This window comes from Columba livia, chromosome 10, assembly GCF_036013475.1.
Source record: "Columba livia isolate bColLiv1 breed racing homer chromosome 10, bColLiv1.pat.W.v2, whole genome shotgun sequence".
In the NCBI taxonomy this organism is placed as follows: domain Eukaryota; kingdom Metazoa; phylum Chordata; class Aves; order Columbiformes; family Columbidae; genus Columba; species Columba livia.
This window is the reverse complement of record NC_088611.1, coordinates 20,526,087-20,541,269: the sequence shown is the minus strand read 5'-3', so window position 1 is coordinate 20,541,269 and position 15,183 is coordinate 20,526,087.

Genomic DNA, 15,183 nt, shown 5'->3' with positions numbered 1-15,183 from the left:
AGAAAGGGCTATTTTATACTTCCCTGGGAAAGGCCCCTCAGGTCAAGAACCTAAAGACCAGGGACTCCAAATCCCCAGGCGCTGCTTAGAACCTCAGGCTATACAGACAGAGCGACCGAAGGGGAGATGTTGTTTCTCAAGTAGCAGTACTTATGGTGCATGTATTTGTATTTCCTATGATTCCCCACATTCACCCCTTGCATTTCCACCCTGCCCTGCAGGGTATTTCACCTTCCCGGCCCAGCAGCCTCCCCTCACCGTGCCAGCGCTGCTCCAGATCAGATACGTGCATGCACAAGTCTGCCAAGATCTTGGGAGAAATACACTGTTTTTTGAAGTGTTTTTAATTTGTTTGCAATGTGCCCAATTGAGTCTATCAGCACATGAGACTATGGAATTCACTTCACCTGAAATTAAACACAAAAAGTTTAACCTTGAGGCTTCTGACAGCAAAACAGACAAGGGGAAAAATAATACAGACAGACAGGCTTGCTTGGTCTCGCTGTTTCCACATAACCAGCACAGGACTGCTCTGCTTGTGCTTTATCTGAGACTTTCTGAACGAGTCGAGCGCTCAGAATCATTATATTTTGCATTTGGTCCAGCGTTAATTCCTCTCCTATGCAGATGATTAAAAGGTACAAAGGCTGTTTAATTAGCACCCCACGTCACGCCTTATAACTTGTTCTCATCATCCAGTAGCAACCAGACAGACACACAAATGTGGGCACACATACACGCAGAGGCACATCACCAATCCCCCCCAAAAAACCCAGAAGTTCCTCCTGTGCAATTATAACAGGGTGCCCCCTAATTCTGATCGCTTGAGCATTTAATGCGTTTGCTCTGGGGTCTCCACAATCCTGCTCTAATTTTGCCAGCGGCCTTTGTATCAAAGGCCTGAGCTGTGTGAAAGGTGATTTAGCAGAGATGGTGTCGGTGATTATTTTCAAAGGAACTGCTGCAGCCCCACCACGAGGGACACTGCAGCCTCCAGATAGGGGGCCCTTATCATATTTTCTATTCTCAGATAAGATTATGTTTCCTTTTTTCATCCTCCTTCCTGAATCTTCTTGATAACAATTGGGGGCCAGTTTAATCACGGAGGTTGAAATAACCAAAAGGGTTCCTCGGGTAGCGGTGGGGAGGGCAGGGAACGGGGCCAGGTGGGTGGGGAGGAGAGAGAAGCCTTAACCGGTCGGAAAAGTTGGGTAAGAGCAACTAAGCAAGCAAGCCAGCAGAAACGGGGTTATTTCAAAGGGAACAGCTGTTAAACTGCAACCAAACGAAAAACACACGCGGCCAATGTTCTTGTGGTCGCCCATCAAAAACAAAAACAAAACGAGTTGTTCACGCGCCCATTCTGCGGTCTAAACAAATTAGAGTGAAAACGGGACCGGGACAGGGAGATGGATGACCTGAAAACAATAGGGACAGGCCCTTTGCGAAACAGCCCTTTTTGCTGCTGGTGGGGGGTTTCTAAACACTAATAATATCCTCGCGATAAGACGAATCACTTCGGCATGATGTGAATTGGTTCCAGGGAGTCGACCCCGACCCCTGGGGTTTGAATCAACTTGGACAGAGCATCAGAGACAGAAGGAAGCAGCGAGTGTCTTGTATTCCTCTCCCCAAAAAAAGGATTCAGACCTGGAGCTGGAGGGGTACAGGGGACTCCATAGCTCCAGCCCCATTCCTGGACAACATGGTGATGTTCCAGCACGGTGAATTCCCCAGCATACACTCAGGGTGGTGGAAAAGCCCAGTTAGTCCTAGAAGGAGATGCTCTAAGAACCATCAGGCTGAGCTAGCCCGCAATGACCCCGTGTCCTCCGGGCCCGTTCTGAATCAGCACCCTACATGTTGCATCAGAAGGTGCCAGGCTCTGAGAGCGGCAGTTAAGGGGCAGGAGGTGGGGTGGGGAGATAACACATTTCAGATGGGTTATAAATCAGAACTGTTCATCGCCTCTTGCTGTTAAGCAACCCCCTCCCATCTTTCTCTGTTGCAAAAAAACTGAACAATCCCATTCTGCTTTGGCAGCGTTACCTCCAACCAACCCCTCAATCACCGGGATGTCTGTTGTGTCAGTGCTAACGTTCCCACACGCTAAACCACAGGGGACTAGACTGTTGATCCATCTTTGTGTAAAAAGAAACGGGTTCTGTCCTCAAGGACTGTTTGCAGTGAGAGGCAAAGTGAATTTAAGACGCTGAAGCAACTCTAGAGACACATCCCGATCTCCTGAGCTTGAAAACGTCCCCTAAGGGCAGCGGGGTAAAGATGATACTTTTGAGATGTTGCCACCACAATAGGACATTGGCAGGGACTGGGCCCATGGGAGCCATCCTGGACATGGTTCCCACTAAGACCTCACAAAAAGGTCTGCATTTCCAGCTGCAAATTTTGGCGGCACCTGGACCTGCCTAAATCAGGTCATTCCCAAACACCAGTGTCGGTTCGTGACGTCCCTTTGAGAGTCTTTGTGACGTCCTGTCGGGAGTCACACGTGGCTGAGCTGTAGGTTCCCCTCAGCCGGCTTTTGGCCACTTACGGTCAAACCCATGTTCTCTCCTTGGCCAAGGACCCACCTCCTTCCAGCGACGGCCGGTCCGGAGATGCTGGAGCAGAACTTTCCTCCTCGAAGACACTCGCACGCGGAGTTCAAAGCCGGGCCTGACTGGCTGTAAGGCGGCGGATGGCAGCTCACCACAGAGTTCTTGGTAATAAAGTCTATTTGAAGACTCTCAGTGAAAAGTGTGTTCCTAATAAAGGATAACATTTCATGGTCATTATGCGATACACTTAACTTTAAAAGGAACAAAAATGCTGAGAAAGTCATTTTCTGAAAAGGGCTCTCGGATTTCATTACTATGGGTCAAGTGCCTGGGGAGAAGAATTAAAGAAAAACACGAACTTGTGCACAAATTAATTAAAGATATTTCCACTAATAAATTGTCCCTGTATCCCAAGGCAGAGCCTTCAGTTTGCGAAATGTGGTAATATTCAAGTTGTGGTTTTCTCCACCAGGCAAGCGGTTCAGCAACATTGAAAATCAATTGGACAGAGTTGGAGATGTGGAGTTTGGGAATGGGAGGGGGACGCTTCCTTCTTCAGCCCAAAGAACATTTCTGTCTTTTTAGCATATTTCTAAGAAAAAATGCCTTGTTACCCCCCCGCCCAAGAGACCAAAACCAGGATGACCTTTTAACTTCTTATTTTTCCTTGATGCAGCCAATTTCTCCAAACAAGGTCCCCTCCTCCACATTCTTCCACCAAAATTGTGAAGGACTCTGTTCCTTTGGATGCAAAGACAATGCCAGTTGATGTAATATGAGGAAACTGCACCACAAGGGGAAAGAAAACAAAGCAAAAACCCCAGAAGGAAAGACAGAATTCACTGTCAGCAGCTTTCTGAGCAGCAGGCCTGAAACGGCCCAGTGTTAATGACCCCCTTCCAACCACGGGAAGAGCTGTCACGAGAGGGGATCGTAGAACCATACAATGTCCTGAGTGGGAAGGGACCCACAAGTGGCTACAAGCAACACTGGGACAGCAGCTGAGCCCCCCAGGTCTAAGCTGTTTCCAACCCATAGCCAAAGCTGTTTGGTCTCCTGAGAATCATCAAATGTCCTGAGCTGGAAGGGACCCAACGAGGATCAGAGTCCAACTCCTCTCCCTGCACAGGGTCAACCCCAAAATTCCCACCGTGTGTCTGCAGGCATTGTCCAATTGTTTCTTGGATACTGTCAGGCTTCACGTTGTCATTTTTGAGAGGATTCATAGTCTGTAGAGCACTGTCAGCGCAAAGCACCGTCAGCCTTAGGTCCCGGGGTACGTTGCAGCACGAAAATTGTTGCCTTGTAAGGTGGTTTGCACAAGGGGTAAGGGCTGCATGCTCAGGCCTGTCTCCTCATTGTTTCTGCTACCACCAAAGAAAACTAAAGCTGGACTTCATTCTCTTTTACAGCTTCGATGCTCTCCCATTTTACTGCCTGCCTGCTTTGCAGGCATTGGAGAGCACTTGCAGTATTTGTCATTAGGAGGAAAGGAAGGTGGAAAGATTTACAAGCCTTTTGCAGCCCATCTTCCACAAAGCCACCGCTGTCTTAAACATCACTGTTGGTCTGCTCGCAGGCTCCAAAGAAGGTAACCAGCAAGTCAGAATGAGCTTCCCAGACACACAAACACAGCTAAAAAGTCCTGTCCTAGGAGTCACGGCAGTTTGTTTGGTTTATATTGACCTGATCCCATTTGAACCATCCCTGTTCTCACACTGATCGGGGGCTGAAACGGAAGGAAACTGCTTCAAGCTTCTCTTTTCCTTTATTTTTTTTGCCCTCTCCCCACTACCACTTAAATTTCACAGGCACCTGAATCTGATCACAACTTCCTCTACCCAGTGTAAAGTTTAGTCTGAGAGAGCTCACATACCACAATGCGTTGGGATAATATTAATGTATAGTATTCGAAGCCCCAGGGCCTGTATGTTTCATTAATTTCCTCCCCATTAAAGTAAAATGAGGATATCCTGTAGAGAATTGCAGTGAACCATTCGGACTGTGAAACTCGTCCTGACCCTGCTAAAAAAAACAGACAGAAGAGGAAAGAGCAGCTGATCGCAATATACAGCCACCCAAACGAAACACAGGGGTTCCTCGCCCAGCCCTCTTTGCACTACTACCGTGCAAATATTTAGCTTAACAGGATGTGAAGAGCTGGTCAGCAAGCGTTAAAAAAATACACACTGATTTCTATTTGTTTAAAATGCGAAACATTTCCCGTACATTCTTTGCAGTGCATTAACCTCAGGCACAATTTCCACTCCGGGACTGAGCAAACCAGAGACCTGAGTTGCACACGGATAATTCAGATTACTGCATCTGTTTGTGTGCGGTTGGGTGCGCACACCGGTCCTTACTCCGGCAAACCCTGCAGGGCCAGCATCCAAATGGAACCACCTCTTCCAACACAACTGGCCATTGTGGTGGGCGATGCCAGCTTGAGAATGGCAATGCCAGGTTTAGGACAGACCCAGCAGAGCCCAAGGCCTTTAAAGCACAAGGATATATCCCCTTCCCCTCTGCCCTAGCATCTTGTCTTTGGTTTTATTGCTCACCTAGACCCCCCCGACCTTCTTAATCCAGTAACCCTGGCGCTCACACCCCACCTGTCCCCCAACTCAAGAATTCCTAGAGGAGGAAATTTTCCACTTTGGACTTAAAAGCGCAGGTGTAAACACATGGATTTTATAAGCAGGAAGAGTTTCTTTGTGGAGGACAAGGGCAGCCATTCAGCCAAGGTTCAAGTTCTACCAGTGCCCTTGTTTTGGCTCTTTTAATCTGCCCAAATGCCGGAGCTCCGCTGTTCCACGGCAGCCGGTGTGACGGGCAAGACGGGAAGCAGAGCTGTAACCCCTCGGAATATCACTGAACAAGTGAAGAGACTCCAACAGAGCTTGGTTCCTTCATTTTTCTGGCAGGCACTACCTTGCTCCGCAGGTTTTCCTGTTTGCCCAGCAATCTCCAGGTCACGCCTGAAGCGATGCCCGGGACGCAGGGTGAGCACAGGGAGCCTGGGGATCCAGAAACCTGCCACGGAATTCACAGCTAAGATACTTGCACATAAACTTGAAGTTGTTCTGGGGAAATCGAGCACTCAGATCGGTCTAAATTACCTCCTGCTGATGCGCGACATGGTACAAAAGCGCAGCTGGGAAATGAATTTTCTCTTCGGTAGCCCCCTTCTGCACCAGCCCATCGAGGACCTCATTTCAATCCCAAGTAACAGCTCTGCCCTGACCCCAACACCGCAGGTTAAGAAGCGTATTTTGAGCGCGCTGCCTGCCCTTGGTGGAAGATGCAGTTGGAATTACCCTGCACCAGCCTCTCTGGGTTGCTCACGGACCTGCCCATGCCTGGGAGCACAGGGGTTTTCTGATGGAACGTATGGGGTGAAACCAGATATGGGCAAACACAGGACTGGGACGATGTCCCCTACCCTCCCTATGAAGAATGAGAAAATCTCTCTGTGCTCCTTTCGTTTGCACTGCGGTGCAGCCCCAGAAAACCTGATCTCTGTATAACATTTGCAAACGGTGGTGGGATTCAGGAGCAGAGAGATGACAGAACGGCAGGGTAACGTGTCCTCTCCAAGACAACAGCCAGTTAAAATAATCCCCAGTATGCAACCCCCCCCGAGACAAAAACCAAAATAATCACCTAGACCAGATGACTAGACAATCTGGTCAACTACCCCGAAGGTCTTTAGCTCAGCACCCCACATTGTCCCCACAAAGCCTTAACTCTAATTCACGGTCTTTACTTTCAAAACCAATCGCCAACGCACCTCCTGTGCCAGAGGTTCATAAGAAATACCCATTTGTATTTGCTCAAGCCTGAAGAGTAAAGCTCAATCCAGATAAAGTCTCATTCCCTTATTTTCCAAGCTCCATGACAGTAGCTGCCATTGGCTTCTCCTTCTAACACCAACCAGCATTTTCTTCTCCCATTTCACTTCATGTCCCCCCCTTGCTGAGCAACTTTCTTCCTCATCCCACCTCAGAAGCACCTTCTCTTACCCATTTCCCAGCACACAACTCAAATGCTTCCTTAAATGAGAGGTGGGTCTGAAGAATGAAGGTTAAATCCAGATTTTGCAACGGTTCTGCGGTGTTTGGCTCCCCGGCAATCACTTGGGCCCGTCTCTGCCTCCACTGCCCTAAGCAGCATGAAGAATCCGGCCTCTGGGCATTAGAGGAATGCATAGAATAATTAATCACAAAAGGTTCCAAGAGTCATGTATATGCCAGTGACCGTATTTGCACCATTTGGATTTGAAACAAGGTCTTTTATGCTCATGTTTGCTTGGAAAGCGCCAAGCCCCCATTGGAGACCACGTAGGTATCGTTTCCCCATTCTGCACCTTCAGCCAGCTCCCAGCAGGGTGGGAGCGGGAGGAGGACATGGTCAAGATATAAATATGCAATAGACTGATGATTACTAATATTTCTTAATAAAAAAAAACATATATTAAAAAAAAAAAAAAAAACAACATTAAAAAAACCCAACAGCCCCCAGCTCATGATTTGAATAAGGGGGAGGGAAGAAGGTGTAGGGGGGGAAATTGTCTTAATTAAAATTCTCCCTTTCATCCTGGTAATTACATTCAAACAGGCGACAGCAGCGGCAGCGCCGCTTGTCACCGTGCCAAAACAAGGAATTGATTTGATCGCTGGGACATCGTGTTGCGTTAAATCAAATCCCTAAAAATCTGCCAGCGAGTTTTGGTGGTTTCTTTAAACTGTAATTACTTCTAGAACACTGCAAAGAAGGGCAAAAACAGGGAGAAAAGAGGAGGAGGAGGAGGACGGGGAGCCAGTGGCAGATAATTCGGCAGCAGTGATGGAAACACCTGTAAGGCAGCGCGGATCGCGCAGCTATCGGCTCTGGCTGCGTTCCATATCCATTAGCTACGAGAGGCTGCCAGGGCTCCGGGAAAGGAGGGTGTTGGAGCTCTGACAAGCGGTGAAAAGCTGATGAAAACGTACCAAAGGGGCAGTCACGGCGCTGCCATTTGATAAAGAGGAAAAAAAATAGAGAGAGACAAAAAAGGGAGAAGGGAAAAAAAAGCCAGGAGTAAATCAGTCTAATTAATGGCTTTGCTCATTTATCGGGGGCAAATGCTAATTATTCTTTTTAATCACTTTTCTGCTGCAGTTGCTCATTCTCTCTCTCTCTCTCCTTCTTCCTGCCAGCTCTGCGTAGCGAGAGGCCGCTGGGAAAGCAATCCAAACCTCAGGCTTGTAAATAGGGAAAACACCAGAGAAAAATGAAAAACGGACGAAACGGTTCCATGAAATCCTACCAGGGTCCTCTCCACGCAGGAGCTCCCAGCACCCCTGCTGCTCCCTCGGAGAGCTCCAGGCCAGCCACCAAAACGAAGAGCAGCCCCGGGTGACAGATCCTGCACGGCAGCTGTTGAACCCATCCCTGCGCTCAGAAACCACCTTTCTGTCCCGTATTATTCACCAGCACCTGCACGAACAGCTTTGGTTCACACCAGTCTATAGGAAACCGGTCTCCACCAGTAAACCCAAGAGTTTCTTTGTGCCAACACTGGTGTCTGACTTTCCTGTCTGTCGTTTTGCCCACAGCGTGTGGAGTTGTCCGGACCCATGTTGGTTGCACATCTCCACGCACCTCAAGAGCTTGGCTTGGAGAAGGCAGCTAAGGCACCACTTTCTCAAGCCTTTTCGAGCCCATTACCCAAAAAAGCCACTAATCGCCACCATAAATCTTGTTCTCTTTCATCAAGTGGCGAGCAAAAACTCAGTGTTTGGTGACCAAAGAGACCATAAGCACAGGGACTAAATCTGCAACAAACCCACAGAGTTCATTCAACAAAGCCCCGCAGCAAACTGTCAAAACAAAATAAAGGCAAAACCAAAAACCTACATAAAGAAGCAAAAGCCAGGTCGCAAATTAATCTTGATTAAAAAAGAAGACTCCATTGATGGCCATCTGTCTGGAGTACGTGGTGAGCACCAGTGAAGAGACAAAGATGAAGCACGATGGTCAGATGGCATTTGGGAGCAGAGCTGCTCTACCAACACAGCCAAGACCTGAGACCTTGGTTTTCCTTACCTTGAATTTGCAGAAGGAAACAAGTTACTCGCCCCAGGGAGCCAGAAGGGTCCACGTATCCTCCCCGCTCAGGAACAGCTCCACCCATGGCAGCAGATCCAGCAGGACACGGACGCGCTCCTGGAGGAAGCTCCGGCTGCACAGCAGCTTCTTGGTCACAGTTTAAAGGTCTCCAATAAGAATTTAATTCAACAATCCAGTTACTGCATAGTAAATCCCCCGAGTACTAGATGTGCGTCTTGATAGCTGCTAAACCTCAGTAAACAAGTTTTTAATCATCCACTGGTAATTAATTAGCAAACAAGAACTAATTGCAACTAGATAGCTTCTTAGATTCAAGACAGCTGTTTTACGTTAATTAAATATAGAGGTCTGTGAATTACACAAATACACTCTAACCAACGTACACACAGGTTGCTAAAATGCATTTTGTCCCTAATGGAAGAGCTTTGCCAGTGAAAACTGTTCCAAGGGAGCTCATTTCAGAAACCCCATCGGTGCGACCCCAACCAGGGCTGAGCCAGAGCCACGAGTCCAATTCTCAGGGAAAGGCGGCAAGAAACGTAAATGATAAACACACGAGGAATTCGTATTCCACTACATTTTAGTCTGTTCCATGAAAAACTACTCCTTGAAAAATTATGTGTCTTTGATGTCAGTCCTGATGGCATTAAGTCAGATTTCTGCCACCAATTCCGAAAAGAACCAAAGCTTTTGGCCCATGAGTCTCATTTTCAGAGCTGACTTTATAACCTCTTAAAACAAGCAAAACCCCAAACCGAGCTGAAGAGATCTTATTACAATAGGAGAAATCAAAGCCCTGATTTGTCATAGCCACACTTGAGATTCGGTGAAATCAAATGAAAATGTGTGTCTCTTGCTCTCCCAGGTCGATCTGAATTACGGTTATTTTCAGGCTCACTAATCCCTTTGTCTGTCTTCAAAGACCCTGGAACCTTTTCCTCCCGGCTGTGCCATTCACTTGCCAGGCAACATTTACCAGCAGTTCAACATGATGCTCTGGCAGGGATTTACAGTAATGTTTTGCAATATCTGGTCAGATGTTGGGGCTCTGCCAGCGCATCCCGAGAGGGAGAGACCGCACCGAGTCCAGTGCGGGTTACAGACAAAACAAACAGCTTGGACACTTGCAAAGAGGCGGCATTTCTGGAAGTACAGGACCAGTTCCCATCTGTCTTGCAGATGATGATTTGGGCCTGATTCATGCCTACCTTTCCGTTTCCTCTCTATGATGGAAATTACTGATCATAGTGTCTTAGGTCATCATTTGGGAGGTGGGAACAGCAGCTCTTCGCCTGCATGGCGTTCACCAGGATGGACACAAATCCACAGCGCAATTCTCTTTGTCTTTGCAGCATCTCGCCTCCTCTAAATCCACCTGTTTTTCTCTTTACACCTTCCCCTAAAGCTCAGTGACAAACTCCCTCCCCGCCTAGGGGCTCAGGTGAACTCTGCCTGGCAGCACAGAGCTGCACGGCAATATTGGAGATTTTCCCTCTGCATTTTCCCCTAGATCAGCGTTGCAGTGTGACGAGGCTTCGTCTGCCTTCCTCCGCCTCCCCGTCATACCCATCACACAGCTCCGACGGCTGGGGCTGCAGCGCACGAGTTCACGGGCAGGCGGAGAAAGTCGAGTCCTCATCGAAGACGTGTAAGAGAAAGGGAGGAAGCTGGGTAGACAAAATTCAACAATCGTGATTTACGTACACAGCAGAAAAACAGCAACCAAAGGGTCTGCGATCCAAGGCACAGAGGATGCAGCTCTTTGCTGCAAGGAGACCGTGTCCCTCCAGCGTGGCCTTGCCAGACACCGTACTACGCACGGTTGACAGATAATTTCATCCAAATGTGCAGACACGCAGAACAGCTCATACAACGGGCCTGAGCTGAAATGCATTAATGACGACGACATCCCAAACTCCCCCCGTGCGGCTCAACCAACACAACTCTGCTGCCCAAACTCCTCCGAGGGGCCTGCACACAATCGCTTTTCCACAACAGACGAGGGGGGAGCAAAAAATCAGTGTGATGTCGCAACCTCTTGTCTGCTCACGCTTCCCCACCTGACAATAGTTGGGCTTGAACAGCAGTGGAGGGAGAGAGGGTGAGATTTCTCATGTGGACCAGCGGCAGCAGGTTCCATCTCGTACACAATTAACTCCCCTTCTAGGCCCCCACGTCCCCCCCAAAATCACACACATGGAGGGTGTGTTTACAAATACACCGTTTCTATATGCACTGCAAGCGCTTGCACAGAGATAGCACACCAGGGGAGAGGTTTAAAAGCAAAATGTCTTTCTCCATATACTCTATGTTCCCCTGGTCTTTCCGTTTCATTCTGCTTTATCTATCAAAAATATATTAACCCAAAAGCCTGTTTCCATCAAAGTCTCGATTCCATGAACATTTAAAGATAAGCCTTATCTTATTACTGGTGCATTAACAACAGAAATCTAAAGGGCTACTGTCAATCATCTCCTCTTCTCCGTTTCTTTTTCCTCTCTTCTCCGAAGAGCTTTGCAGAGCACGACCGGGACCTCGCCGGGGCTCTGGCGGACACGGGCGCACACAAACACCGACACACGCACAAACTGCACCCCTGCCCACGGCGCCGTGGAAAGATCTGAGGGTCTGGCCACGCACCCACAGAAAAGGAAAGAGCAGCGTACCGATATCTGCAAACACGAACCTCTGGCGCAGAGCCCGCGGCTGATCATCTCAAAGCAATTTGCAACAAGTCTGCACGGGGGAAAATGAACCACTCAAAAAGTCCGAGGTCACATTTCTCTTTCCATTGCATCTATTTTTTATTACAGCTTTTCCCTTGCCAGCCTTCACTACTGCTTTCTCCTGGTATCTAGTTCTCGCCACGTCGTATGTGTAAATTTTAAATGGTTCTTATTAGGATGTTTGCATCAACTGAGGCGGCATCCAAGTGTCTTGGCAGCGATGCTTGATTGAGGTTTTAAAATTAAAAGGTTCTAGATTACTTATGGAAAGCAGTGACGTTTTCTCCAGTGGTCTTTCTGGGGCAAACCCCACAATAGACCTCAATTCCATGCCTGTGGGGCAACTGAAATATCCACCTTAATTTTGCAGCAATGTGTTTTCCTCCCTTTGCTTTTTCTTTTTTTTACTTCTAATTAGAAGTTTTAATTCTGTGATGAGTGTCACTAAGAGACACAGCCAAAAATAACACAGCCTGTTCCAAAGGCCCTTTGAAAAGCTTTTATTTTTAAAAGCCAGAACAGGACAGACGGTCCAAGAGTGATAAATCTAAGGTTTCTGAAGGCGCTGCGGATGGCGGGGAAGTGAAGAGACAGCTCGGGATGAGCAGCATGCACAACGCGGCCCGTACCAAAAACAAACTTCCCATGGACAAAGCCGTCAGCTGCGCATGTAAGTCTCTACCAGAGGTCTCACCAAGAATTTCTACGTGCTAAGATGGTTGTCACTGAGAACCTTCAGGCTCAAAGCTTGATCCTAACATCAGCACCTACCGATCCGTCTGCTTGCCCACCTGGAAAAAAAGCACAAAGTTTGAAGGGCTTTGCCACAAGGTCTGTTCCCTAAGATGGGTGAGAACGTATCCCCTTGTCAAATGGAGTTCTCCTGTCTGGAAACAAGGCTCTGGGATTCTCTGTCATGTCCCTTAGACGAGCATAGTGAAACCACCACATATATGGTCAGTGACTCCATAGCCACACACATTGAATCTGTTTTATCAGAGGCCCCGAACAGAGAATCCACCAGTTACCACAGCCAGGGATGGCCAGGACAGCACAGGTGGAACCTGGAATCAAACCACATTTACTCCAAATGACGCCTCTAAAAGAATTTCCCTGCACCTTCTAGATTCATCTTTTTCAGCAACTTATCCATTCATCTTCCCTCAGAATGAAAAGAAAACATGACGGGTTGTGAAGATCCTCACACTTCAGCTGCTCGCTGGCAGAACAAGAGACCAGCCCCAAAGTGAAGGAGCTCCCGGGGAGAAACCCAGAAACTGCTGCTTTTCTTGTGAGCTACAGGAATTCCAGCATGGAAACACCTGAGCTCAGCTACGGCTGCACACCGTCTGACACGGGTTCAAAATCACTCAGATTGGAAAAGATGCTGGGAGACCATCTAGCACCAACCTCCACTGAAAGCAAAGGTAGTTCAGACCAGGTTGCTCAGGGTTTTATCTGGTTGGGTCTTGGAAAATTTGCAAGAAGAGAGATTCCTCCATGGCTTTCTAGACTGAAACACTGTCCTTTCCCTCAAGTGTATTGAGCAGGAGAGACAAGCTTAAATTGTGTAAAACGGTTTAATGGGTCACTGCTGGAACGAGAAAAGCATTTAAGTCACAAACTTGCATTCAGGAATGAAGTCACAGCCAGCAGCTTGAAGCAGAATTAAAACCAGGTTATATCTTATGGATGGTGGGAAAAAATGAGATATGAGCTGTAGGTCTTAAAAAAAATACAGCATGGGGACACGAAATTTTAACGAGGAAAATGCATCTGATGTTTGTGCATGTCAGGTGTTTATTTTTCAATCAAGTGCATGTGCCCAGATCACGACAGGATGTTTGAACTGTGCACATCAGGTCTTTCAGCCACTGTTTATGTGAGTGTCAGTCACTATCAGGCCTCTGCGGAAGACAAACAGATTGAGGAGAGATGAGGACGTATCTGAGCTTTGCGTTGCTTCCCCCTCTAACTCTGTTCTTGCCGCTGTAAGAAACACAATCTACTGGCCAGGAGGATGTCGGATGAAACAGCGAAGGGAGAAAAGAACTGGAGGCAGAGACAAGTGCAAACCAAAGGCATCTCCCAAAATGCTTCAGGATGGGCACTCTTGAAACCACGAGACACCCAGGACAATTTTTCTGGAGTCTGAAAGTGACAGACACCAAATAGCTAGAACTAAGATCAAAAAGACACGTGATCTGCTTACCTAGCAGACAACATTCCACACGTGCATAGCAGAGAAACTCGCTAACGGGACTGCAGGACTGCCAGATCCTCGCTGACATTCAGATCATTGTGTCTTCCCAACTCTTAACACGTCTGGTGTCTCAGAGGCCGCAAAGCCAGGCTTGGACCTACACATGGTTCAGGGAGAGGGGCTTAAAAGCTAAAGTTAATCACAAATTAATCAGAAGTGCCTGCATGGTTTTGCTGCCCTCTGTTCCCACCACCCTCTTCACCCCAAACCTTCACTTAGATTCTTCACACAGATTTGAGAAACAGTCATAAAAAAGGTAAGACCTTAAGCATCCATTGCTATCTCAGACTAGCAGAGAGCACAGGCAGGACACCAAAATCCTCAAGACTCCTGCATTAAGCGATATGTACCAGTAAAGCACAGCCACAAATCCCTTCTTGCAAGGTCTTGTACTGTTCCATTCAACAGGCAACTGCTTTGGACTGTTCTTTGATACAACACAACACCACAGTCACGTTGACACGAAACAGGCTCGCAGGCTCTAAGCCAGAAGTACTTTTTTGAGAGCCATCCTTGGCCTGGTTTTTGCAGTGGGTTATCCTTATGTTTCACCCACTGTTATACCCAAAAGACAAGACTCAAATGCATTTAGTGGGCTGTGCTCATGTGCTACCTTCCCCAGACATTTCCCCTTCCTTCTCCCTCCTCTGCAGGGACACTGAGTTTACTTCATATGTAAGGAGAGATTTGGAGACGACTGTACAAGCATCCAAGTATATCCTGGATGTCACCAAGGTCACTCGTGCAGACCTACGGCAGTGACTTGGTTTGGGCTGTGGGCATGTTCATCCCACTGCCATCAGCCATAAAACTCACTTTGATTGCTGTAGGAGCAGGTTTAGGGCTCCTCCTTCTGAAAATCCCGTCATGGAACACCACCTTTACCTTCAAAATGCAATTAAAGTTAACGGTTCGACCTACATACCCAACACAGGGTGGAAAGCTAAAAGCAAAAGGATATTTGCAGTGTTTATTTCTACGTTCAAGCTTTTAGAGCACAAACTACTATCTTGATTGTTATCAAAAGGTCACTCACACCGACTAGAGATTAAGATGAAGGAAAGGCAGCTGGTTACGGGAACTCTCCCTTGACACACGTTATTTTCCAGCAGACAGTGCTATATAAAGGATCGCAGGATTATGCACAAACCCCCAACAACCCCCCAACTCCAGCGTTACCACAGAATAGCTCACCTACCCAGACTCCAAAAGAAAAACAGCAAGTAATGAAACAGCATTTAGTAACAAAACCCAGCCTTTAGTAACAAAACTCAGCCTTTAAGCCTGTGAGAAATACCAACTCGCTGGCCGCACCAGAGAGGTGTATTGGTGAAGACAGTAGGTGTAATAAAGGGATGGAGGAGCAGAAAGGATGGGGTAAAGGTATGTTCTGCACAGGAGAACTGATGAATCTACCGCTCAAATATCTGCAAACTCAGAGTGGAAAGACCACTTCCCTTGCGCTCGGAGCAGTATCGTGCATTTCCCTTCAGACAACGATACTATCAAAGCCCAGTGTCCTTCC